Source organism: Pantherophis guttatus, chromosome 1, assembly GCF_059756535.1.
Source record: "Pantherophis guttatus breed Tessera chromosome 1, ASM5975653v1, whole genome shotgun sequence".
Classification (NCBI taxonomy): domain Eukaryota; kingdom Metazoa; phylum Chordata; class Lepidosauria; order Squamata; family Colubridae; genus Pantherophis; species Pantherophis guttatus.
The window spans coordinates 195,910,746-195,937,355 of NC_142063.1; the positions used below are offsets into that span (position 1 = coordinate 195,910,746).

The window sequence follows — 26,610 nt, forward strand, 5'->3', positions numbered from 1 at the left end:
ATTTAGAACTAAGCAATACTAAATTCACTGGGTCATAAGCTACATTCATATTGTTTATTGTTCGTTGTTCTTACTGGTCACAGTTCAAAACCAGAACATAAAAAAGATACACATATCAAACACAATTACCCAATTAACTTAAGATCATGAAATTACGAGAACCGCAGAACAAAGAATTTATCTAAGTATAAATGGATCATTTTCGTAGCAGCCGCAACATGCATATATCTCCTTTTTAACTTGAGAAAAGGCTTCAAAGCAACTCATAAAAACAATAAAATCAATTAAATACATGAAGGCAGGAGAGAGCATTAGCGGCAAAAGAAACAAACCCTCAAAAGAACAAAATTTAATCCTATTCTTCAGTGGTACTTAATTCTAAGTGCATGGGGATTGGATTCCACTATCAGAATTTTCCCCATTTGGGGAACCTTGCAACAATATTCAGATTTAAGACTGAGCCTAATGATTTCAAGCTGAAGCACTTCTTTCATTAACACTTTCGGGGAGAAAGAATGTTTCCTAGCTTCATTACCAAAAGTTTTTCCTCACTTATGTACCTGCTAAAAAGTTCAATACTGTACTGTGGTCTCCTTCATTTTAATCAATTTCTCTGACCAGAGCTTCACCAGAAACATGCCTGTTTAATGCATTAACATGAGGATTGGAATAGAAATCTATCTCACTTTCAATTTAGCATACCTTTAGAATAGAATATGGAATGGAATGGAATGGAATGGAATAGAATAGAATAGAATAGAATAGAATAGAATAGAATAGAATAGAATAGAATAGAATAGAATAGAATAGAATAGAATAGAATAGAATAGAGGAATGGAATGGAATGGAATGGAATGGAATGGAATGGAATGGAATGGAATAGAATAGAATAGAATAGAATAGAATAGAATAGAATAGAATAGAATAGAATAGAATAGAGGAATGGAATGGAATGGAATGGAATGGAATGGAATGGAATGGAATGGAATGGAATGGAATGGAATGGAATGGAAGAGAAGAGAAGAGAGGAGAGGAGAGGAGAAGAGAGGAGAGGAGAGGAGAGGAGAGGAGAGGAGAGGAGAGGAGAGGAGAGGAGAGGAATGGAATGGAATGGAATGGAATGGAATGGAATGGAATAGAATAGAATAGAATAGAATAGAATAGAATAGAATAGAATAGAATAGAATAGAATAGAATAGAATAGAATAGAATAGAGGAATGGAATGGAATGGAATGGAAGGGAAGAGAAGAGAAGAGAAGAGAAGAGAAGAGAAGAGAAGAGAAGAGAAGAGAAGAGAAGAGAGGAATGGAATGGAATGGAATAGAATAGAATAGAATAGAATAGAATAGAATAGAATAGAATAGAATAGAATAGAATAGAATAGAGGAATGGAATGGAATGGAATGGAATGGAATGGAATGGAATGGAATGGAAGAGAAGAGAAGAGAAGAGAAGAGAAGAGAAGAGAAGAGAAGAGAAGAGAAGAGAAGAGAAGAGAAGAGAGGAATAGAATGGAATGGAATGGAATGGAATGGAATAGAATAGAATAGAATAGAATAGAATAGAATAGAATAGAATAGAATAGAATAGAATAGAATAGAATAGAATAGAGGAATGGAATGGAATGGAATGGAATGGAATGGAATGGAATAGAATGGAATGGAATGGAATGGAATGGAATGGAATGGAATAGAATAGAATAGAATAGAATAGAATAGAATAGAATAGAATAGAAGAATGGAATGGAATGGAATGGAATAGAATAGAATAGAATAGAATAGAATAGAATAGAATAGAATAGAATAGAATAGAATAGAATAGAATAGAATAGAATAGAATAGAATAGAATAGAGGAATGGAATGGAATAGAATAGAATAGAATAGAATAGAATAGAATAGAATAGAATAGAATAGAATAGAATAGAATAGAATAGAGGAATGGAATGGAATGGAATGGAATGGAATAGAATAGAATAGAATAGAATAGAATAGAATAGAATAGAATAGAATAGAATAGAATAGAATAGAATAGAAGAATGGAATGGAATGGAATAGAATAGAATAGAATAGAATAGAATAGAATAGAATAGAATAGAATAGAATAGAATAGAATAGAATAGAATAGAATAGAATAGAATAGAATAGAGGAATGGAATGGAATGGAATGGAATAGAATAGAATAGAATAGAATAGAATAGAATAGAATAGAATAGAATAGAATAGAATAGAATAGAATAGAATAGAATAGAATAGAATCACAGAGTTGAAAGGGACCTTGGAGGTCTTCTAGTCCAACTCTCTGCTCAGGCAGGAATCCCTATACCATTTCAGACAAATGGTTGTCCAATCTCTTCTTAAAAACTTCCAATGTTTTAAAGTGACTGATAATCATCTGGATTTCACAAGGCATGTTGGAAGGTAGATTTCAGGTGTTCTTTTTTAAAAAAATCTGAAATCCTATATGAATGCACAAGTGATGCTCTAGCGATCCACAAGAAAGCTGACCCATTTTACCCCTGACTTCAGAAACAGGTAATTCCATTTCTAATCAAAGAGCAGCTTGAACCTCTCAGAAGAACTGCAACCAATGTCCTGATTACCAGAGTAGGCAACTGGAGTGGGGGATATTAAATGTGAAATTTCAACACATTTGAGTTTATACTTTTACAAAATGGGTTCCCTTGAGAAACTGTCTGATTCAGAAAATGCCACAACAGATGGAAGTGCATCACAAAATACACATTTTACTGGAAGGCAACCTAGTAAGGCATCTGCAGGCCATCCCGCCCCCTTTTTAAAAAATTGGGTGAGAGAGATGATTTCAAAGGATTGAACTAGCCACCATTTCCTGTTGGGCTCAGAATCATTATTATTCACTGGGAGTCAGGCAGTATATAAATTTCGCATATTAATAATAATAATAAGAAGAATCCCAAAACATCTGGACCACCACATGAACACCATTGGCATTTTAAAAATCACCATCAGTCAATTGCAAAAGGCAGCTTTACTCGAAACAGCACACATCCTGCGACGATGCCTCTAACACCATCAAACAACAACATCTCCTTCTCCCAGGTGCTTTGGACAGATTGGATGGGTGGATAAAAATACTGATTCCAGTTTAAACAGCTGACTACCTGTGCAAACAACATCAACAACAATAATAATGAATAGTGGATGTGGTAGTGCCTGGAGACAGCAGAATAGAAGAGAAGGAACTGGAGAAGATAACAAAATACAAAGACCTACAAATAGAAATAGAATGACTATGGCAAAGGCAAGCAAGAGTAGTAATAGGTGCCTTGGGTGCAATCCCAAAACAACTAGAGCACCAGAGGTGGGTTTCAGCAGGTTGTGACCAGTTCTGGAGAACCGGTAGTGAAAATTTTGAGTAGTTCGGAGAACCGGTAGTAAAAATTCTGACTGGCCCCACCCACATCTTTTCTTTGCCTCCCAAGTCCCAGCTGATAAGGGAGGGAATGGAGATTTTACAGTATCCTTCCCCTGCCATGCCCACCAAGCCACATCCACAGAACCGGTAGTAAAATTTTTTGAAACCCACCACTGTAGAGCACCACTTGAACACCATATGCATTGACAAATTTGCCATCAGTCAATTACAGAAGGCAGCTTTACTTGGAACTGTTTCCATCCTGTGACGTTATCTGTAACACCGTCAAACATCCAGATTTGCCTATCCCAGATCCTTGGTAAGGACTCGATAGGTAGACAAAAATTCCAAACCCAGTCTGAACATCTGGCTGACTGTGCAATGATCAATAATAATAATAATAATAATAATAATAATAATAATAATAATAATTATTATTATTATTATTATTATTAGCTATTAGCTATTAACCAGCCTCAAAGGCTGTGAATCTCACTAAAGATTAACCAATAATAATAACAATAACAACAACAACAAACAACCCATATCAACCATTAGTACCAGTCAATCATATTTATGACACATTTTTAAATGTTCAGTTGACTGAGTTTCATGTTTAATGAATAAAAGAGATAATAATAATAATTACCTGAACTTCTGGTAGGCCTGTTTTTTGCCCTCCCTGAGCCTCTGTGTGCGCCCTGCACTTACCTGCATCTAAAATGGGCCTCGTGGGGACTCCTGGGAGGGGTGGGGTGTGAGGGGCCAGCCAGAAGTGGAATTTGGGAGTTCTCTGAACTGCACAGAATCTTAGCTAGAGGTTCTCCTGAACCCCTCCAAACCCCTGGTAACACGGTTGTTAAGTGAACCTGGCTTCCCCACTGACTTTGCTTGTCAGAAGGTCGCAAAAGGGGATAACATGATCTTGGGATACAGCAATGGTCATAAATATTGCCAAACATCTGAATTTTGATCACGATCATGGGGATGCAGGAAGGGTGGTAAGTGTGAGAAATGGTCATGTCACTTTTTTCAGTGATGTTGTAGCTTTGAACGGTCATTAAACAGACTGTTATAAGTCAAGGACCATCTGCATTTTTCATCAAAATGCACGATAAACCTCCATGCTCTCCTGCTTTTTATCCCAGACTCAAATCTATGTTGACGGCTATCTAACGTCTGATAAAAGGATGGTTTTAAAAAAGGATGACTTTAAACAGTTTTAAACTCCCTTTAATAGGACACAAGGGGAGCTCGGCTGTTTACTGTACAACTGACAAACCAGATAATAATCTGCATTCAGAAAACTGATATATAGAAGTCTTTTCAGTCCTCTAAATAAATCAATCCAGCACATTAGCAGGAACCAATCCTGATCAACACTATTTTCAATTACCTCGTTCTGGCCTGAAGGTCAACAGAGCTGGCAGGCATAAGTCTCAGTCAACAAATGCACTTTCCCTGCTACCAGAGGGTTTGCTTTTTCTAGTTTCAAAACATTTCTAAGGATCATAACTTTTGGCCATTTTGTTTGTTTGTTTGTTTGTTTGCTGAATGGCAGGAAACATTCAGTATGACTTAAGTTAGAGGAACAGATTTGAAAACATTTTGTTTTCTCTTTACAACCTGAAGCTTTTTCTTTTGGGGGAGAAATGGGGAAAGTCTATAAATGACTATAAATGAACATCTTGTAAAAAAAAGACAGTAAAAAAAAAATACTCCACAGAACTGTGGGACAACATAAATACCTTATTTATCTATTGTACCTGATCCTGAAGAAGTTTTCTTCAGCCTGATGCATTTCCCAATTTTCTATCTTGTCTGCATTCCTTTTTGGTTTATTTATTTGATATGCCACATTTCATTCTGGAGCTCAACACAGGATACACAACATTCCTTCCTTCTTTTTCCCCTCATAAATACAATGTTGGGGAGGAAATGGCTAAGAGAAAATGACTAACTTTTTCAGTGAGTTTCTATGGCTGAGGGTAAATTAGAACTTTAGTCTTCCAGCTCCTACTTCAACACAGTAACCACAGGTTCTTCTAAAGTTTCTTGCTGACATTTTTATCTGTACAGGTAGTCCTCGGCTTACAACAGTTCATTTAGTGACTGTTTGAAGTTGCAATGGCACTGAAAATAGTGACTTATGACCAGTGGTGGGATTCAGCCAGTTTGCACCACTTTGGAAGAACCAGTTGTTAACTTTCTGAGCAGTTTGGTAAACTGGTTGTTGGAAGAAATCATTAGGGCAGAGAACCGGTTGTTAAATTACTTGAATCCCACCACTGCTTATGACCATTTATCACACTTATGACCATTCCAGCATCTCCATGGTCACGTGATCAAAATTTGGATACTTGCCAACTGGTTCATACTTATGACGGTCGCAGTGTCCCATGTGGCCTTCTGACAAGTCAATGGGGAAGCCAGAGTTACTTAATAGCCATGTTAACAACTTCAGTGATTCACTTACCAACTGTAGCAAGAATGGGGCGAGATTCACTGAACAAGGGTCTCACTTAACAACAGAACTGTTGGGCTCAATTGTGGTCGTAAGTTGAGGACCACCTGTATAGCATGGGATATCTGGCTTCCACTTTTTATATGCAGTGCATGATCAACTTCTGGTTACATTCTTCTGAGCAATCCACCTCAGACATTTGCTGATATCAAAGCAGTTTCAAGTTTATCCACTTTGCTTTTTAATTTTCTACAAGGAGCAAATGTACTTATCCCTAGCCACCTAAATCAAGCTAAGTGCATAAAAACTCTCATTACTATGGACAATAGTTCATCTTGTGATAATTCTACTTGACCGACAGCCTTTTAGTTTAATGTAACAGGGCAATGGGATGGGGAAAGTGTTGTTGGATGGAATTTGCTGTTAATTGATACTGAATGTGGAGAGCCAAGTGGCAGGCTTGGGTTCAAGACAGTTCAGTAGAATAAAACCCAGAGAAAGAAAGGAGTCCAGGTGATTAACTGACAGCAGTACCTTTAAAGAACAGTCCTGATTAATTCAGAGAGGATAAATTGAGTACTGCTGTCCAGTAGCAGAGGATTTCCAGAAACAGCAAATGTACGTTTGGGATTTTGGGTCATGATCAATGGTAACAAGTAATAACTGCATTTCAATACAATGCTAAATTATGACTTCATGGTAAGAGAATGAGAGCTTTGGCTTTGCACATTCCTCTTCTTTTCCCTTTTAATATAGCTGTAAGATTGGAAACTCTCATTTGAGCATACCATCTATCCCCTAACTGCAATTAATCTTAATTTAAATTTGCTGAAACCAGCTAGCTTCAGTTCATAAGTAATGGTAAGGAGTCGACTCGTTTCAGACAAAGGATCATGAAGATTAACCTGTTTGTCCAATTCCTGCCATGCAGCAAGCTGTGGTTAATTGGACATGAAAGCAGCAGCTTCCAGGCCCCTTGTTCACATGGGAGGAGGCAGAAGCCTGGGAAGGGCTGGATATGGTTCTTGCAGTAGAAGACTATGGTTTGACATTGGAGCTGAATGAGCATTAGAGGGGCTCTGGTGTTTCTCACTTGTTACATATTTATTATCATTTTTGCATATTGTCTCCATCCAAGACCTGAAGCAAGTCGTACCATAATCAAAGCAATGAAGCAAACGAACACAGTAATTCAAAGAATCCCTAAAATAATTTTATTCTTATATTTTGGGCACTGACTATATTTTTTCTTGTTTCTGTTTTTTTAACTTGTAAATCACCCAGAGTCATTAGGTGGTACACAAACTTAATTTTAAGGGTGAGATCTGTTCCCACCCTCCTGACCTTCTGTAAGGACGTTCTGTAACTTGGCTCTGCCGGTTGACTTGGAACCCCAATGGGTGAGTGCTACGCTGGAGGTGGTTGATGGATTAATAGTGGATCCTACCTCTCCCCCTGCACACCATGTTCCCTCCCTCCCCATTGTTTTACCTTATAATTTTATTGATATATATATATATATATGTATATGTATATATATATTCATATATATTCTTATTGTTTATTGCTTTTAAGTTTTTAAGTTGCCCAGAGTCACCTTGTGAAGAGATCGGCGGCAAATAAATGTAACAAATAAGTAAAATAATATCATCACGTCATAAGAACTCATGAAAGTCGAGCTCGGCCATCATACAGCAAAAACCAACCTTGAAACCAGACCTTTGCTGGATGGTTGTTTGGCCCCTTAGATCTCAAATGCCCTACACCAGGAGGGTCAAACTCGTGGCATCGCATTGTCATCACGTGATGTATCATGATTTTTTCCCCCTTCACTAAAACGGCTGGCGTGGCCCAGAGGTGAAACTCACTTACTTTCCCTACAAATGTTCGCAAATGTGCCCATGCCATCTGCACCGTCCATCATCCGCACATGCGTGAAGATTTCTGCGCATGCGCAAAGCCTTCTGCGTATGCTTAAAGACTTTGGTGCATGCACAAAGACCGGTGCATGCGCAGAGGCTGAAAATCATTGCAAAATAGGGACATCATGAGGTCTGCATGGGTGGGCATGGCTGTGCAGTCAGCCCTACTGTATCACACGATTTGGATAGAACCGGCTGAATTTCACCCCTAGCGTGGCCAGTGCGTGACGCATCTGGCCTGCAGGCCGTGAGTTTGACTCCCCTGCCCTATACAAAACTGGATAATCTTGATAGCTCTCCTAAATATTAGTAGACAGGGAAGCCATCATGAAATCTGATGGGGGAGATTCAATTAAGAAGGCCTGCCTCTAGCCCCCATCATCTAGGAAGGGCTATCCACATCTTCTTGACCCACTTGTACTCAATGGGCAGATTTTATTTAGAACAAGCAATTTTGAATGTAACCAGGACTGACTTGAGTTGGGAAATAAATTGGCAGCCAGTAGTAAGTGAGCAGCACTGCAGTTAAGTACCTATACTGCTCTTTTATAGTGGCCCCAAGCTTGTAGAATAGCCTCTTCCAAATTGCAGCATACACTGGCATATTTAAGAAGGCTGGAAACTGCTTGGTGTAGTAATACCATGTTTCCCTGAAAATAAGATCCTGTCTTATATTTTTTTGAACCCCGAAATAAGCACTTGGCCTTATTTTCAGAGAGGTCTTATTATTTTGGGGAGCATGGAGCAAGATGGGGCTCCCCTTGCCATCTTACCTGATTTCCATCTCTGAGTTTAAATATTTTTGGAGAGGGCTTATTTTCGGGAGGAGGCTTATTTTAGCACATGTGCTCAAAAGTCCGATTGAGCTTATTATCAGGGGATGTCTTATTTTTGGGGAAACAGGGTAATTGAAATCTAATAGTAATTGATATTGACCTGGGGTTGGCAGCATGGTTTATAATACTATAGTAAGATGCCCTTCTATTATTTGCCTTTTGTTAGGGTAATGATGATTTAATAACTGATCAGCTGCTGTAAAGCTGTAAACCAAGATGATAACTGAGGATGAGTCAGCAGGGTTACTGCCACTTTAAGAAGCTGGGTTTAAGAAGCTGTCTATATAAGGGAGGCCATTAGAGGACATCTCTCTCTCTCCTCGTGTATCACTCTCTCTCCTTGTGTATCTCTTTCCTCGTGTATCTGCATTGTAGTTCTTCGTGTAGAGTTGAAGACAATTGATTGCTTGTCTGGTATGTGCCTACCACGTGTATGTTTGTATATAGAAGTCTTGAATATAAACCACTGTTTGTAAGATAAATCTCTGTGTCCTGTATTTTGCTCCTGGGTGGTCTCAAAATAGTAGTCATGTTGTAAACACTCTGACAGCTTTTTAAAAATTTCCTTTTTTGTTGTGCCTATCATGTTGTAATTTGTCCGAAGTTGATCCTGATTCTGGTGGTATATTATTTTTATTTTATTCATGTATTCATTCATTAAATTTCTATACTGCCCATCCCATCTATGTGACTCTTGCACTATGACAATAAATGCAAAAAATAGTAAACAAAATACTTTGCACCAGTTGAAGATTCTGAGTCATTTTCAGGGGTAGCCCTATAAATAGAGTAGTCTAAATGCAAGATGAAGAGGGAGTAAGTCATTGCTGCAAAGCCTCCCATTCCAGGAAACGTTATAACTGGTACACCCACCAATGCTTGCAAAGGGTCTCCTATAACCAGGAAACCTCTCAGGTTATGTATGTGTTCTTTCAGGGAATAACCATCTAAAGCGACAGATGGAACTAATTTGGAGACTCAGGGCATCTAAGCAAAGAATAGCTCCATTTTATTTGGATTCAGCTTCAGCTCTTCTTATCCCATCCAGTTCTCATAGCCTCCAGAGTCTGGGTCAGTAGTTCTAATGCATCTCCTGCCTGGCTTGGAGTGAAGATATACTGCTAGATATCACTAGTATGCTAAGCAGTGGTGGGTTTCTACTGGTTCGCCCAGGTTCAGGCGAACCAGTAGTAGTGGCGGTGGTGGGAGGCTCTGCCCACCCACCTGGATATCATCATGGACACACTGCACATGCGCAGAAGGTTCTGAACCAGTAGCGAAGGTAAGTGGAACCCACTACTGATGCTGAGGATACTTCAACCTTGTGGTTTTATGCTAAAAAGAATGCTAAGTCCTAAACTACTCCATATTGGAGTGGACAAGAGTTCAATGTCTTCTTTTCCCACCACAAACTGGAACCACCTGCTAAAGGAGGCCTGGATCACTGCAAAAGCCGAGTTTTCAACCTTCAGCCCTTACCAGAAGTCTGGCTATTAAGCATCATTGAAAGATCCAGCAGGACTGCACTCCCTCTCCCCAAATCCTGCCACAAGTGTGACTAATGCAGGTTCCAACACCCGGTAAGAACTAAAACTAAAAGAAAGCTGGGTGATTCTTTTTTTGCTGCTGCATGGCCACCTTCTATACAACAATCCTAAAGAGGGAGACCACTGCTATGAGATAGATATGTCCAGGATAGTTGCATTTTTAGTAAGTGGTGTATCATCACCTCTTTCAAGCTTGACAGCAGCCCCTCCAAGAGGCATTCACCACTTCTTAAATCTAGCCTTCATCAATCCCCTGGCAACAGTTGCACTTGGTGTAGTAATTTGGTCTGTCTCCCAGATGGGAATGAAAAGGGCATTGAGGTCAGTGGCTTCCTTTGGCCTAAAAAATTACTTGTAGCAAATTATTAAAAAGCTACAGGATTAGTTCTTGCACAACATAATAGAAAATTAACAGGACCCCAAGAGAGCAGATGCACATTTATTGTTGCAATATTTTCAGGATCAGACTCAATAAAGATAATAGGAGTTAGAGATTTAAATATATTTCTCTTTATTCATAGTAGGCATTCTATATTCGCTGAATATTCAAGATAGAAGCAAAGAGAATGGTGAGGGTGGCTCCTTATATATACAAGGGGTGGAGCCAGGAATGGGAGTGGTAAATTATGAATACATTAAAGTCCAAAGAATAAATTAACCCCTGATGTTCCATATATACATTATTTACACATTAGAGAATAAGGCATTTACATCTGACAAATCCCCCTCTAAATGCCGGTTCGTTATACAACACCAATTACATTCAGATTCAGGACAATATAATACATATAATTTAGAAGTCAAATATTTGTGTTGTTTAGAAGGTAAGGGCTTTGTTAATATGTCAGCTAATTGTTCAGAAGTATCACAATGTATTGCTTTGATGAATCCGTCTTGAGACAGTTGTCTCACGTGCTTAAACTTTATATCAATATGTCTGGACCTTTGTCCAATTGCATCGGATCTGGATATTTCAATAGCCGCTTTATTGTCTTCATGCATAATAAATGGTAAAGTAGGTTTCTTCCAAACATCAGTGATCAAATCATTGAACCATACCAGGTTATTTGCAGCCTTGGACAAGCAAACATATTCCGCTTCTGTGGTAGAAGTGGCTACCAGTTCTTGTTTACCAGTATACCAGTAAACTGGACAATCATTCAATAGAAAAACATAACCAGAGGTACTCTTTCTGCATGATGTATCACCAGCCCAATCTGCATCAGCATAACAAGTAATTTTTGGTTCTTTGTCATTATTGGGTTCCAATATTAAACAAAAATCTAATGTACTTTTCAGATATCTTAGAATTCTTTTGACAGCTTCCCAATGATACAAGGTTGGTTTGCTAACATATCTTGACAATAAATTGAGAGGTAATGCGATATCTGGCCTAGTCCAATTAGATATGTAAAGGAGTGAACCTATAACTGATCTGTAAAATGTGTTGTCTTTAAACTCAGGGGAAGATTCATCAGTGTTTCTAAGAAAATCAGTTTGCATAGGGGTGTCACAGGTTTTGGCATTATTTAAGTTACATTTGTTTAGGAGTTCAATGATTTTATCTTTCTGTGTAAGTTTGAATCCCCTTTTTGTTTTGTTAATTTGTACACCAAGGTATTTATTCACTTTACCTAGAGATTTCAACGAGAAGTGTTCGTTTAACTTATTTACAAAGATTTCCCTGCTCTCTTTATGCTTTCCAATATATAAAATATCATCCACATAAATTAATACAAATTCAATATGATCATTACTCTTTTTTACAAAGAAACAGTTATCAGCAGTGGTGGCGTTGAAATCCATGGTCTTAAGTACTTTTACCAAGCAATCGTACCATCTTTTGCCAGATTGCTTTAATCCGTACAGACTCTTATTTAGTAACCAAATTTCGTTCTTATTAGTGTATTGACTGTGTGGTGCTCTTACATATATTTCCTTATCTAATTTTGCGTGTAAGTACGCAGTCTGTATGTCATATTGAAATACGTCTAGATTGAGTGCAGATGCTACTACAAGAGCTGTTTTGACACTCTCTGTTCTCACTGTGGGTGAATATGTGTCAGTGTAGTCTTCTGGATATTTTTGTGCATAACCTTGTGCAACTAGTCTAGCCTTATATAAGGTATTGCCTCCTTCTAAGTTCTTAATTTTATAAATCCACCTGGTACCTATAATTGTTTTATCCTTAGGTGCGATCGCAGGTGTGAATACATTTAATCCTTGTAAACTTTCCATCTCTTTTTCCATAGCTAGTTCCCATTTTTCTCTTTCTTCACGGGGAAGTTTCAATACTTCCTCATATGTATTAGGTGTTATTTGTTCTCCATCCATATGCATTATGTAATCTTTGTATTTATTTGGTATTTGGTTTCTATTGTTTCTAATAGTTCTTTCAGGCTTGCTATGGTTGTCATGCAAATATCTAGCTTCCTTTTTTGTTAATGTGTCTGTCTTTATTTTATGCTGGCTATTTGTCCAAGTTTTGGTTTTGTTCTTACTTTTGTTAATATTTTGATTTTCTGTAGTTCCTTCCTCGCAAGATATCGTATCTTTGCATTTATTAGGAAATATTTCATTAAGGTGCAATTTTGACCAATTGGCCTGCTCATGGAACACAGCTGTTCTGGATACTATAAATTTGTTATTATTATCAATAAATCTGTACCCTTTGGTTCCAGTTTCGTATCCCATGAATCTTAATCTCCTGGATACGTTTTCTCCCTTTCTCCTCAATTGTTTAGGTATGTGTACGTCTGCAGTGACTCCAAATATGTGCATGTGTGATAATTTGGGTTTTCTATTGTACATCACCTCATATGGTGTCTTATTCACAATACTGGACCAGGTTCTATTTTGAGTGTAATTTGAATAATGTAAGGCCTCTGACCAAAATTGTTTGCCTAAACCAGCATCCTCTAATGTGCATCTAATCATGGTTTGTAGTGTGGAATTTTTTCTCTCTGCAATTCCATTTTGAAATGCAGAAAATGGATTGGACGTGAAATGTAGCATTCCTCTATCCTTTAACCATTGGGAGAATTCTTTAGACATGAATTCACATCCCCTATCTGTCATAATTTGTTTTATTCTGATATTATGTTGTGTTTCTATGCGTTTGTAGAATTCCTTAAATTTCTGAAAGGTTTCATCCTTGTGCTTTAATGTGTAAACAAAACCATAGCGACTGTAGTCATCCACTATTGTTAGGAAGTAACGTTTTCTATAGGTAATTGATGGACTTAATGGACCAACTAAGTCCATATGTACTAAATCAAAAATATTGTTAGTTGATCTGTTAGATTTTTTTGGTCTGGGACTGGTTTTTAGTTTGGTGGATTTACATACTGAGCATTCCAAATAATTTTCACAATTTTTTATTTTGACACCTTCTGCGTGTTCAGTCATTTTTTGTACTACAGGAAAGCTTGCATGTCCTAACTTCCTATGTAAGATGTGAGCACACTCATCATGAATTGGTTTACCTATTTTTGGTTTCTTCTCATTGTGTGTATTTTTGTGATCATGAGTTATTCTACACTCATCATTGTCACTGTTACTGACATTTTCATCATCTGCTTCAATACAGTCTTCCATATTTGAATCAATGTTATGTAACCATCTTTCTTTAGTTATCAGATAGGGTAGACCTCCTTTTATCATCACAGTGCCTACATTTGTTTTGTTCTTTTCTATAGTTGCTTTCCCCTTTGAGAAAACTATATTGATGTCAGATTCTCTGCTTAGTTTTATAGCACTTAGTATGTTGTGAGGTATTTCTGGGATTAATAATACCCCCTCTATTTTCCCTAGACCAGGCAAGGTCACATTTCCTCTGCCTAATACTTGAACCTTTTCTTGATTAGCTACCTTTATCACAAACTTATCTTCTATAAATGAGGATAATATACTTTTGTTGTTAGTGGTGTGATTTGTTGCACCAGAATCAATAAGCCAATTGTTGTTCTCATCCTGCTGTGTTCTGGTGCTGTCTTGTTTATTTAGCCCATTTAGTGACCCAGATTTTCTCTCTTTTGAATTTTCTCTACCCCCTCTACCTTCTTTATAACTTGGTGGACTTCTATATTTGTGTCTATCTGTGGAAGATTGTCTGTAATTGTATTTGCTCCTATATTTTGGCCTATGTCTCTCTCTTGAGACTTTGGGGCAGTCTCTTCTACTGTGTTCCCTGGATCCACAATTGTAGCATCTAAAGGCCTCATTATATTTATCTTGAAAGGCTACTTTCCTAAAAGATTTGTGTTCTGTTTGGTTACTGTATCGATTTTTTCTTGAATTGTCTTCTGCTATCAATTTGTTAGATAGACTTTCTATGGATAAATATCCCAAATTAATGGTATCTAAGTGTGACATAAAGCTATCCCATGATGGATCAAGTGAATTGATAATAACACTTTTCATTGTTTGATCTGAAATCACTTCCCCCCTCAATTGCAGCTCAGCTCTTATTTTGTTTAGATTTATCAAATGCTCACTTATAGAAACCCCTGGTTTTACTCTAGAGGAAAAGAAATCCTTAGACATTCTTGTGGTTGTAGCTACGCTATCGCTGTGAAATAGATTAAACATGCATTGAATTATTTCTGATACAGTTAGGTTTGGTTTGATGCTATAATACATTGCAGGAGACACGCTAGATATTATTATGAAAAATGCTCTATGATGTAAACAATCTATTTTTAAAGTCCAAGGTCTTCTTGGAGGGCTAGTTATAAAGAATAGTAAATTTTCTTTCATAAAAATAACCTGAAGCTGTTGATACCACTCTTGTAAATTAATGCCATCAACTCTAAGTTTTGGGAAGTCACTGGGTAAGTTACCCACATTATTTTGTCCATTACTTACAACCTGAGGCAGTCCGTGATCTCTCAAGTGCTGGAAATTACAGAACGGCATTGGGATGTTTGCAATGAGTCTGCGCGGTTCTCTGGCCAGTTCAGGTCTTTCGGGGCTGTTTACGTAGTTTTGCACATGCGCGTTGCTCATTTCTTCTTTGGCGTCGTCGTGGAAGGTTCTCTCCCTTTCAGCTCTCTCGATCCGCTCCTCCTCAGATGAGTCGGTCTCTGGCTCGGTTTTTGGGGTTCTGGTGGTGGCGACGGTTCTTTTCTTTCTTTTGTGTGCGTTGGCACTCGATCCTGTCTGCGGTGTAGGGCGGAATCGGCATGGCTCTCTGGGCTCGGGTGTTGTCGCTTTCGAAGTCAGGATGGGAGCGTGCAGGTCTTGAGTTGTCGGTTTGATTTCTTGCTTCTTCGTAGATGTCTTGGTAATTTTCAATCTTGGCCCAAAAGCAGCAAAAAGCGTTTTCATTGCTGACTTTACTTGAGATTTTGTTAAATCGTCTTCACTTTCTGATTTTGGATCATCTGAAGAGTTTGAGACTTCTTTTTCACTTTCTTCGTCTGATAGTGTTTTTCGCGCCAGAAATTTTGAACTGAGCGTTTTGATTGGCTTTGCTTCACTCTCTTTTGAAGTTCGTTGAAACCAAGATGGCTGCCATTCAAAATTTCGCGCGGGATCACATCTTTTCTTTTTTACAACTATTTTCTCAGTAGTCATTTCACTTACAGTTTTTTGATCTTTGGGTTTTTCTTTAATGACGTTTTTCTCTCTCGCTGTTCCGCTGTTCCTCAGCATCTCCTGGAGGTCCGCGATGAGATTTTCATCATTCTTTTGGCTTTTTAGTATCTTTAATATCTCTGACCTGAGTTCGTTATTTTCTATTTCGATTTCTTCCTGGTTATTATTTTTACTCATCAGTTCTTCTTCTTCAGTGGTGTATTCTTCGGATTCTCTCGAAATCGCATTAGTGGATTCGTTGATCATCTCTTGATCAGTTTCTATTTCTTTGCTGTAGGCCCTGGTGTTAGGCCTATCTTTCTTGGACATCTTTAATTACTTATTGAGTCAATTAACCATCCTCTGCTACCAGCTTGTTGCAATATTTTCAGGATCAGACTCAATAAAGATAATAGGAGTTAGAGATTTAAATATATTTCTCTTTATTCATAGTAGGCATTCTATATTCGCTGAATATTCAAGATAGAAGCAAAGAGAATGGTGAGGGTGGCTCCTTATATATACAAGGGGTGGAGCCAGGAATGGGAGTGGTAAATTATGAATACATTAAAGTCCAAAGAATAAATTAACCCCTGATGTTCCATATATACATTATTTACACATTAGAGAATAAGGCATTTACATCTGACATTTATAAATAGTCTGGGGTGCAATTCCAGGCCTCCTTATCTTCGAACACAAAATTGTCCTATCAAGTCAATGTTGTTCAATGTAGCTCCTCAGTTGGTTTAAGATTTTTCCATTCAAAGGGAGCACATTTTATTCCTGAGTTTGCAAGGCCTTTCTTGCTGAGGTAATTTTTTTTTCTTTAAGGTGTTCAGGTCTGTACTTTTGAAATTGTCCGGTCCATGTTTATAATAGCTATCTTGCCAGTTCCAAAATGTATTAAGAATGTTGCCTTATGGTTAGAAATAAATCTGGTTTCTGTGGATGCCAGAGATTGATACTATTTTATTTCTGGTTAAAATTATTTTTTTTCTCTATGTGTCAGGCTCCCCTGGTTCTCATAGACCATTTTAAATTAACCTGAGCAGCTAATAGCAGACTCCAGTCTTTAGGTCTCTCTTTGAAGAGCCTCTATCCATTAGAATTCAAAAATGGTTTCTTCTGGGCCATACCATATTCTATAAGCAGGGTACTCCCACTGAAGTTACTTTCTACCATGTCCCATCTCTAAAGTGACGGGTGAATTATTGAGAAATATTATCAAGATCCCTTCACCCAATCCAGGTAGTCCTCAATTTACGACCACAATTGAGCCCAAAATATCTGTTGCTATGTGAAACCTTTTTAAGTGAGTTTTGCCCCATTTTACGACTTCTCTTGCCAGAGTTGTTAAATGAATTACTGCAGTTGTTTAGTAACATGGTTAAGTGAATCTGGTTTCTCCATTAACTTTGCTCGTCAGAAGGTCACAAAAGGTGATCACATGACATTGGGACACTGCAGTTGACATATAAATATGAGTTAGTTGCCAAGCATTTGAATTTTGATCAACTGACCATGGGAATGCTGCAATGGTCATAAGTACAAAAAACGTTCATAAGTCACTTATTTTCAGTGAGGTTGTAACTTTGAATGGTCACTAAATGAACAGTTGTAAGTTAAGGACTACCTGTATTTCTTCTTTTTAACTTTGCTTTTTATAGTTTTAATTATTTTAGTATTTAAGAATGAACTGTATTTTAGCTTGCTGTACATTACACCCATCTCCTTCCACTTATGATTGTATGACTGTAATTTTGTTACTTGTATCCTTACAATTTATATTGATATTGTTTCCTGATTGCTTATTTGTACCCTATGACTATCATTAAGTGTTGTACCTTATGATTCTTGATGAACGTATCTTTTCTTTTATGTACCCTGAGAGCATATGCACCAAAGACAAATTCCTTGTGTGTCCAATCACACTTGGCCAATAAAGAATTCTATTCTATTCTATTACCCAGAGTCACTTGTTCTGTGAGGCAGCTGGCTATATAAATTTGACAAATTAAAAAATAAAATGGATCTTAAAGAGAGGAAAGTTCACGCGGAAGAGATGTGCCACTGGAGTCTTTCCTTTTTTAAGTTGCTTTTCCCTGTAGAAATGAGTAGTGGAGGTTGAAATATCATCTGTCTTCTGACTGTCATGCACCTATTATAAATACAAGAATTGCATCAGGACAGGTGACAGTCCTCCCAATTGGGGTATTGCTGTGTCTCATCGAGTTCCTTGATTGAACAGAAGAGTGGGGGGGGAGAGAAGAAAGCCTAAGCTGTACAACCGCCTCATTCAGAGCAGCATTCCCTTCCAGACATCTTGCTTTGATCAAAGGCAACAGATGGAAAACTCTGCAAACAGCTGACGCTGCTGTTCCTGGCAATAAATCAGAATCAAGAATTGGCTCAGGTGTTGGCTTCTTCTCCTCAGTATTGCAGTTAACTAGATTTGTCTAGAGGATAAAAGAAGCAATGATTGTCAGAATTAAGCATCTGCATGCAGGTAATTTGTCTGGATGTGTGTTTCACTATTGTTAATGAATGCCTTTTTTTAAAAAGGGGGGGAGGGGGGAGGGAATTAGGTAAGTCTTACCCCAAGCTCATGCAGGGTTTAGTTACTAATTTTACATAGGATTAGTCCAGTGATGGCGAAGCTTTTTGGCACCGAGTGCCCAAACCGGAACGCACATGCATGTCTATTTTTGGGGCGTTTTTGGCTCTGTTTCAGGCCATTTTTGTGCCGTTTTTGGCCCACAAAATGGCCCAAAATGCAGCCTGAAAATGGGCCATTTTGGGGGCCATTTTCAGGCACTCCGGTGCCCGTGAAGATCAGCTGGCTGGCACTCATGTGCGTGCTAGAAACCAGAAGAGCAGCTGGTGACAGCACACGTGCCCACAGAGAGGGCTCTGCATGCCATCTCTGGCACGCGTGCCATTGGTTTGCCATCACGTGATCAGCCTTTACAGGAGACTAAATGTTCTTCCTATATCTATGGCTATCTATATTGTCTTTTTTTTTCATACTTGCTGTGATGAAGAGAGATTCTCACATGACAGTGGAACATTCATTATCATGACTGGCATGATATCACAGATATAATTTGCTACTACTGCTTCCTTCCTCTTAAGCTTGCCAGAAACTAGAGGACAACGTGAGTTATGGTGGGAAGTGCCAACCATCCTTAATTTACCTCCTGATGATTCTAGGAAGATCAGGAATCCAATGCAAGTGAGGGTAACATTTCCTCCCTCCCTCCCTCCCACTATAAAGGTGCAGAGAAGAAACAGGTGCTTATCAATCAGTAAGAAAGACCTAAAAGACGAGCATTCCAACAATCTCCCAGGCCAAGAAATTTGCGAGGAATAAGACCCCCCTCCCCCAAAATCCCTTGTTTTTATCATTGTCTAAAACTCTTGTAACTCAAATACTTTGGCCACTTAATGAGAAGGAAGGACTCACTGGAGAAGAGCCTAATGCTGGGAAAGATTGAGGGCAAAAGAAGAAGGGGACGACAGAGAACGTGGTGGCTGGATGGAGTCACCGAAGTAATAGGTGTGAGCTTAAATGGACACCAGAGGATGGTAAAGGACAGGAAGGCCTGGAGGAATATTGTCCACAGGGTCGCGATGGGTCGGACACGACTTCGCAACTAACAAAAAAACAAAAAAAAAACAAATCCTCTTGTGCAGTTTTTCCTTTATCTGTCTCACTTCCATGCCTGATTTAAGGAAGGTGCATTTCCTAATGGCAATAGTAGGATATATTGGGCCTAGAAAGTGCAAGTATGCCATCTTATATTAACATCATTCATTCAATAAAATTTCCCCAACCTGCTACACCAGACAAAATTTGGACTGAAACTCTATCAACTCCATGGTCAGTGTTGCAGCATAGTGAATTTATTTAAGGAAAAGTGATTTAGACAAATCTGGCTACGTTTCTTCCTCTTACTTTTCTCCCCACAGGCACAAAGACAAAAAGGAGTGTGGAAGAGATAGCTCTATCAACAAGTTTTGCTAACTGACTATGGAAGGGGAAGAAACGATGTCTCCCAAGGTTTTCTCAGCATTATCTTCCATATACGATAGCTGTGTATGTGTATAATAAAAGAATGAAGAGATGCATATCTCTTTCCAGGGAAGTTTCAAGTTTTCAAATTTTATTCCATTTCATATACCATAGTATGTTTTAGAACACACAGAGAGGACAAAATCTGATTTAATTGTTAATTCAGTTTGGACTGATGGTCCAATTTAATTTGGATATCCAATTTGATTCAGAAAATCTGATTTGATCTGGATGTCTGAACTGAACAAGCCAATTGAATTGATTCACAGTAATCCAAGTCGTCTTGACAATTTAAATCAACTTGCTGATTCAGTTCAGAAATTTCAGGCAAAGATTTAATTGAATTGCCTTTGGATCAACTCTCCATATTAAATGTTTGCAGACCCCTAATGTGTTTGTCCTTCTTTCTGGAAAACAGACACCTGTATTTTCTCCTTCCAATTGTTGTGTTTTTATTTCAATATTGGCCTATGTTTATTTCATAGTGCGGAAGTGGTCATGGATTTGGAAAGAAAATCAGCATGTCTGTCTGAGATTTTGTACTGAGTAGAAGGCTAGACTAGACTAAATGACCTGTAGTTTCTTCCAGCTCTAAAAAGGTGCACAACTTTAACTATTTTTCTTCTCCATGAACTTATTTCTTGGAATTCTATTCTTGCTTTTTTTTTTTATTTCTGGCACAGTTGCCTGTTTTTCTGGTCTCAATTATCATTTCTGAGCTGTCTCTCCTTGGCCTTCTTTTGGTTCCCTTGGCTGCCAATTCTGGTTTTGCATGATCCAGCCAAATCTTAAACTTAATACAGTCAACCAACAGCCTGTCTGTCTGCACTTATCTTTTTCTGGATATTATTCAAAATTAATTATCAACTGCTCTGGCCTAAATCATTGCCACCAAACTTTTTCAACAGTAACTTTTCTTGAAGAAAAATAAGACAACTTATTTTCTTATTTTAACCAGAACTCTGTTTGCACTGCAAAGACACTAGCTTAAGGTTTAATTGTTTTCATCGCTGCATTCTTGTAAAATTGTGGTTTCCAGTCTTCTTTGCAGCATTAAAACCTTTTGTTACTGTTCAGAATTCAGCTGCCTCCATTTGTCTAGCAAGGGCTTTGATCATGTCTCTTACCTCTTTACAGTTCACTCCACTGATACCTTTCATACCCAATTCACACTCTTGCTTAAAGCTTTGGATGTCTTGGCTTTTCTCTTCTCCTCATCTTTGATCTCTTGTTACATTCCATCTTGTGCTATCCTCGTTTTTGTTATCATGAGAGACCTCTGCCCTCTTTCTCTCTCATCTCAACCCCTCTTTTTATATATTAAAAAAAAAAGATATTCTCTATACTGCCTTCCCACTAATATCACCCATGATTATTCTTCACCATTTCTGTTCAAAGTTCTTTAAAATATCACGGTTGTGCCTTTTTTTCTGCTGATCAGACAAAGACACTGGAGTCACGAGCAGATTTTACAGTTGCTTGCATTCCTGAAAACTTCCAGATGAACTAACTCCCATATAGCCTGCAATAGTTGTAACATACCCAGGCAGTTCAAGGCAATTAAGCAACAATACTAGATCAAAGGCAGGCTTAAGCAACTAATGAGAATAACCTAATGCAGTCTGCCCCCTTCCCATCTAGATGAGGAAACATTCTTACAATGCACTGTGGTGGAATTCCTATGGAAACGGGATAACATCTGTCACAACAACCAGTACTGATATCCATGGAGAAGCCACCAGTTGTGTGTATACTTCAGGGGAGAGGGTAGATCTTACTGTTTGTATCTCAGGAATTACAGCTTTGTCACAATCACACCAGCCACAGTCTTTTATTTCCGTACTTCTGTTCTCCTTAGTTGGTCAATATTTACTTCAAAATGTTATCAGGAGCAATCTGTACAATATAAGCGCTTCAGTTTTGTCTTTGCTCTTTTCTGATAATCCACTTATATTCCCCTCTAGAGTTTATGGCTATATTTTGTTCAGTGGAAAAATGTTGTTTCACTGTCAGATTGCGCAGCTTGTTTCAACTGTTCAGATGCTTCTCAAATTAGGTTTGACCATTAGTATAATTATTTTGCTGTGTAATATAGCCATTTTAGGTGGCATATAAACTTGAGACAGTGTATAGTGCTATTACTAGAATCTTCCTGAATAATCTCAGCTATCCAGATCTATGTAAGAGAAAACATATCAAAAGAAACCCATTTGATGTGATTGTTTCAGATTGTTAACCTATAGAAGTAAATGAGGCCATCTATCTACATCTGCATGATTGAGTGTCCTTTTGAATTCCACTTTGTAGCTGTATCCCCAAGGAACAAAGACAAATGCTGGATTTGAACAGCTGCTATAAGAAGAATCTTTTTTTGCAGACTGAAAACTGGCAGTAGTGGCTGATGATCAGTGATGAGAATAAATACCTTTATATGAAAGTGTTGGTTGAAGCCTTTGGCTTCTCAAACAATCTCAGTGTGTTCCTATTCATGCAAATCTTTTTTTTTTTTTACACCTTTTAACATGCCTAATGCAAAGATCTTTTGATGTTTCTGCTAACTTTCTTAATAGGTGACATAACTGAGCCGGTGCCTTATTGTAATGTATCCAGAGCTGTATTCACTGACAAATGTGGCTTATAAGGTGTGAATCCCATGTCTGATGTCACTGGTTTTTCATATGGAAATTTTTCAGTTTTGTCTATCACCATGCCCTACCCACTTGTAGACGAATGTTAAGGGGATGGGGTACAATGGCCAAGTTTAGCAGGAATTGATTACAATAATTAACAAATCTTAAAGAGCATCATAGCTGTGACATGCCATGTGGCCTCATGTAAGCTTTCAATGGTGTGTCTGTGATATGTAATACTAGACTTTTTAAAAATTCACATTTATTGCACTGTTCTTTAACCTTTGTCACCTGCACTGAGGTTTTTGGCCAATACATTTTCTCTGGTGATGGTGATGTCTTCAAAATTATACTAGGAGCCTGGACAACCTTGTAGCACTTGCTACAAATTGCTAGGGCAGAAATGTCTCCAAACACCAATCTATTATAATAATACAACTTTTTGTGTATTTATGATGTGAAACACCTTGGAATTTTTTTCCATTTCTAAGTGCAAGTAAGCCTCTTGCAATGTCTATTTTTCTGAAATACTGTCCCTCATCCAGGGTAGGAAAAAAATATTCTCCACTCTAGACCAAGGCTATTGCTTAGCCTCCAAGAGAAGATTGATGGTAATGTTAAGTTCCAACAGATTTGAACAGTTCCATTCTTTTTACAAGAATCACAGATACAACCCATGTGCTCCAGTCAGCCTTTGAACGAATTCCCTGAGTTTTCATCCAATCCTGTTCAATCTCTCCCTGTCTCCATATGGTATATGCACCTGGACATATGAAACTTAGGTGTGGCATTTCCCCGTAAATTTATTTTACCATTAAAGTGCCAGTGCCATCTCTGAACACAGACACAGCATCTAATACTTGTATTACTCTACTCCCAGTGGTCTCCACAATAAGAAATTTAGTGCACAGGCTGCTGATTGAATCCCAGTCCATGGCAGCTTCCTCAGCCAATCACAAATCAAGTGCTGGTTTAGCTTTTTTTTTTCATAACTTATCAGTCCAATCTCCCTTGCTGGCTGTTATATTTTGCAACAGGTACTGTATTATTCCATGGAAGTTCTCTGTTTTTCAATGTAAGTTTTTAATTGTATTTCTCTTGGTTTTAATTTAACATCTGTGATATTCTGCTCAGATTCACAATTGTGATATAATTGAATATATAGCCGAAACAATGTTCATCTGCGTTGATATGCTTTTGCCAATTCACTTCTACTGTGAATCATACTACTGGTCTCATTTTACTTTTAATGCAGAGGTGGGTTTTAGCAGGTTCTGACCACTTCTGGAGAACTGGTAGTAAAAATTCTGACTGGTCCCACCCCCATCTATTCTCTGCCTCCCAAGTCCCAGCTGATTGGGAGGAAATGGGAATTTTGCAATATCCTTCCCCTGGAGTGGGGTGGGAATGGAGATTTTACAGTATCCTTCCCCCAAATGGGGTGGGAATGGAGATTTTACAGTATCCTTCCCTTGCTATGCCCAAGCCACACCCACCAAGCCATGCCATGCTCACTAAGCCACACCCACAGAACCGGTAGTAAAAAAGTTTTGAAACCCACCACTGCTTTAGTGGTATAGGTTTCCAAGTTATCACTGGTTCAGTTTCATTTTTTCATCAGTGGCACACTCTATAGTAGCATTTTAAAATAAGAGCTTAATTTTTTTATCTGTAGCAGATGACTTGTTGTTCCCTGAGCAATAGGCTTCCCATTCTTACTGCATTTCCTGCAGGTTTCTCCTTTAGATCTACACTGAATCATGCACGAACCTCTGCCACAACAGTAGCACAGCTCATTTTAATCTATTACTCTCTATATGCTGTTATAAGCTTAATCATGTTTGCTTTTACCCAAAATTCCACAGACTAGCCAAGCTCTCAATCTCTTATTTAGTCCTTCATCAAATGTGCAATATTCAGATATATATGGACTTCAACTCTCAGAATTCTCAGCCGTGGCAATGTTGGCTAAGAATTCTGAGTTTTGAAGTCTAGCTATCTGGAAGTTGATCAGATTGGGGAAAAACTGTTCTATAAAAGTTGACTCCTACAAACCAAGTGTCATACAGGCAACCCAAAGCAATCAAGCAACAATGCAAGATCACAGGAATGCTTAATCAACCAACAACACTATTAACCCAATACACTGCAATTACTTTCACTCTTGGTTTTTCATTTTGAAGGAGATGAGATTTATTCATTGCAAGAAAAACACTCCATATATTTGAGATGAAATAGCATATAAGAGAAGGCCAGATCAAATAATTGTTCTTTTTAATCTATTGAATGCAAATGTTTTAAACATAGCTATACCGCAGCTTTCATCGTCAAAAATGTCAGAGTGATTTAAAAGAAAATAATAAGTAAAACAGCAGTAAGCGCATTCCAAATATCCAGAAATGAGAAGTGCTATTAAAAACAGTTTAAAACAACAGAGCATATCAGAAGAAGCCAAACTGCCCCTAGTCGTTCAAGCAACTTCCCCTTGAAGATTAAATAGGTTAATAGAATAGCCAGCACAGTTTTCTGTGTCTAGTGTAAATTTCTTTCAGAGCAAAATGGCCCCAAATCTCTTATTTCTGGCTTTTATTTGAACTAGGCGCACAGTTTTTCTGTCTGACATGCAATATATGCCTTCATATGTCTGTGGAGATTCTCAGTCATTCAGGTATTAGTTGTCTCAAAGGTGCTTTTTTTCCCCCCTTTAAAAGACAACTGGACTGTTTTTCCTTGAGGAAGAAGAAGAAGAAATTAACAGTAACGGAGTTGGAAGGGACCTTGGAGGTCATTTAGTCCAACCCTCTGCTCACGCAGGAGACCTGGACTAGGGATCCGAACCGCCGAACTGCTGACCTTTCGGATCGACAAGCTTAGCCGCTTGAGCTACCTATGTTTCACTTCTCATTCAAGAAGCCTTATCAGTTTTGATGGCGGAGATCCTTCATAGATATTCTAAGTATCAATTCTTTATTGCCAAATGTTCATTATTAGTTGTCAGTGTTTACAAATCAAGGTTCGCTTTTAAACTAAACAAATAAGGGAGGAGATTGCAAAAGAATTCTTAAGAATATCTCTGATGCCCCAAACCAGATTCTGAACATTTTGGAAAAAGCCATGTTGGAATCTGAATATTATAGTCAGAGATATACAGAGCATCATTTGGTTTTCTATGCAATTATGTGATTGTGAATTAGGTTTCTTCCTGAAAAAGAAAAATCAAGAGTTTAGGAACTTTTTTGTATTTACTTACAATGGAAAACATTAGCTAAGCATGCTATGTGACTAGAAATCCTGGGAGCTATTTTCTCAGTCCATCAATACATGACTTGATTAGGAAAAAAAAATGTTGAAAAAGTTCAAGAGTAAATGTGACTAGCTGATTATATTTATAAACTTTCCAAGATAATGCTAAACTAAAAAAAAAACAAAACCTTAAATTGGTGATGTGTTTTTTTTTTATGTTAGCTTTTATTGTTAGTCAGATTGAATACCTTTAGAAGATTTAAATGGTTTTATGGAACAAATAAAAATAAACAAGAACATAATTACATTCATTCTCAGCTTGTCCAATCACCAGGTAAATAAACATAGTAACAATATATTAAATAATATATTTATAAATAATCTGAAATCTTTTATACATGAATTTCTCTAACATACTGCTCTTCTTTTACCTTCTACAGTTAACCAAGGAGGGGTTCACATTTATTTTATTTTCCCTTTCAAAAACACTCACCCTCTCTTCATCCAACAATGAACTATTTGTAAGCACTTTCTTGCTAAGGAAATTAATTTGGAATCCAGCATTGTCTTTTGTCATATTCACCAGAGTTTCTCTCCAAAGAGAGTGTGCTCCTTGACACGCAAATGTTGCTCTTTGCCATCTGGTTTCTGCCCCAAGGATTTTCTTTAGAGGCTGTGTGTAGGCAAAGAATCACACACAGCTGCCCATCTGTTTAAGATTCAGCAGACCTAAGGCAATTTGTGCAATCTGATTTGTGTGCCTCAGAGTAGCAGTTTCATTTAGTTTTCACCCGAATGATCGGTAATTGCTATACGTTAGGCATATCCACCAACTCACTCACAAAAGAACTGGAAACTAGCTGGTTTAAGAAGAATGGATTATCTGATTGAAATAGCAAGCTCCAGTGTCTGAATGATCTG

General features: G+C 37.9%; 1 long non-coding RNA gene across 1 annotated transcript in view; it reads right to left on the minus strand.

Moving 5' to 3' along the window:
- The window catches only part of LOC117674162 (uncharacterized), a 33,331-nt gene extending 6,996 nt beyond the window's left edge, over positions 1-26,335 (minus strand). Inside the window, exon 1 of the long non-coding RNA XR_004593721.3 lies at positions 26,183-26,335. This is a non-coding gene — a long non-coding RNA (uncharacterized LOC117674162). The remainder of the gene's footprint in view (positions 1-26,182) is intronic.
- Positions 26,336-26,610: the final 275 nt, after the last annotated feature.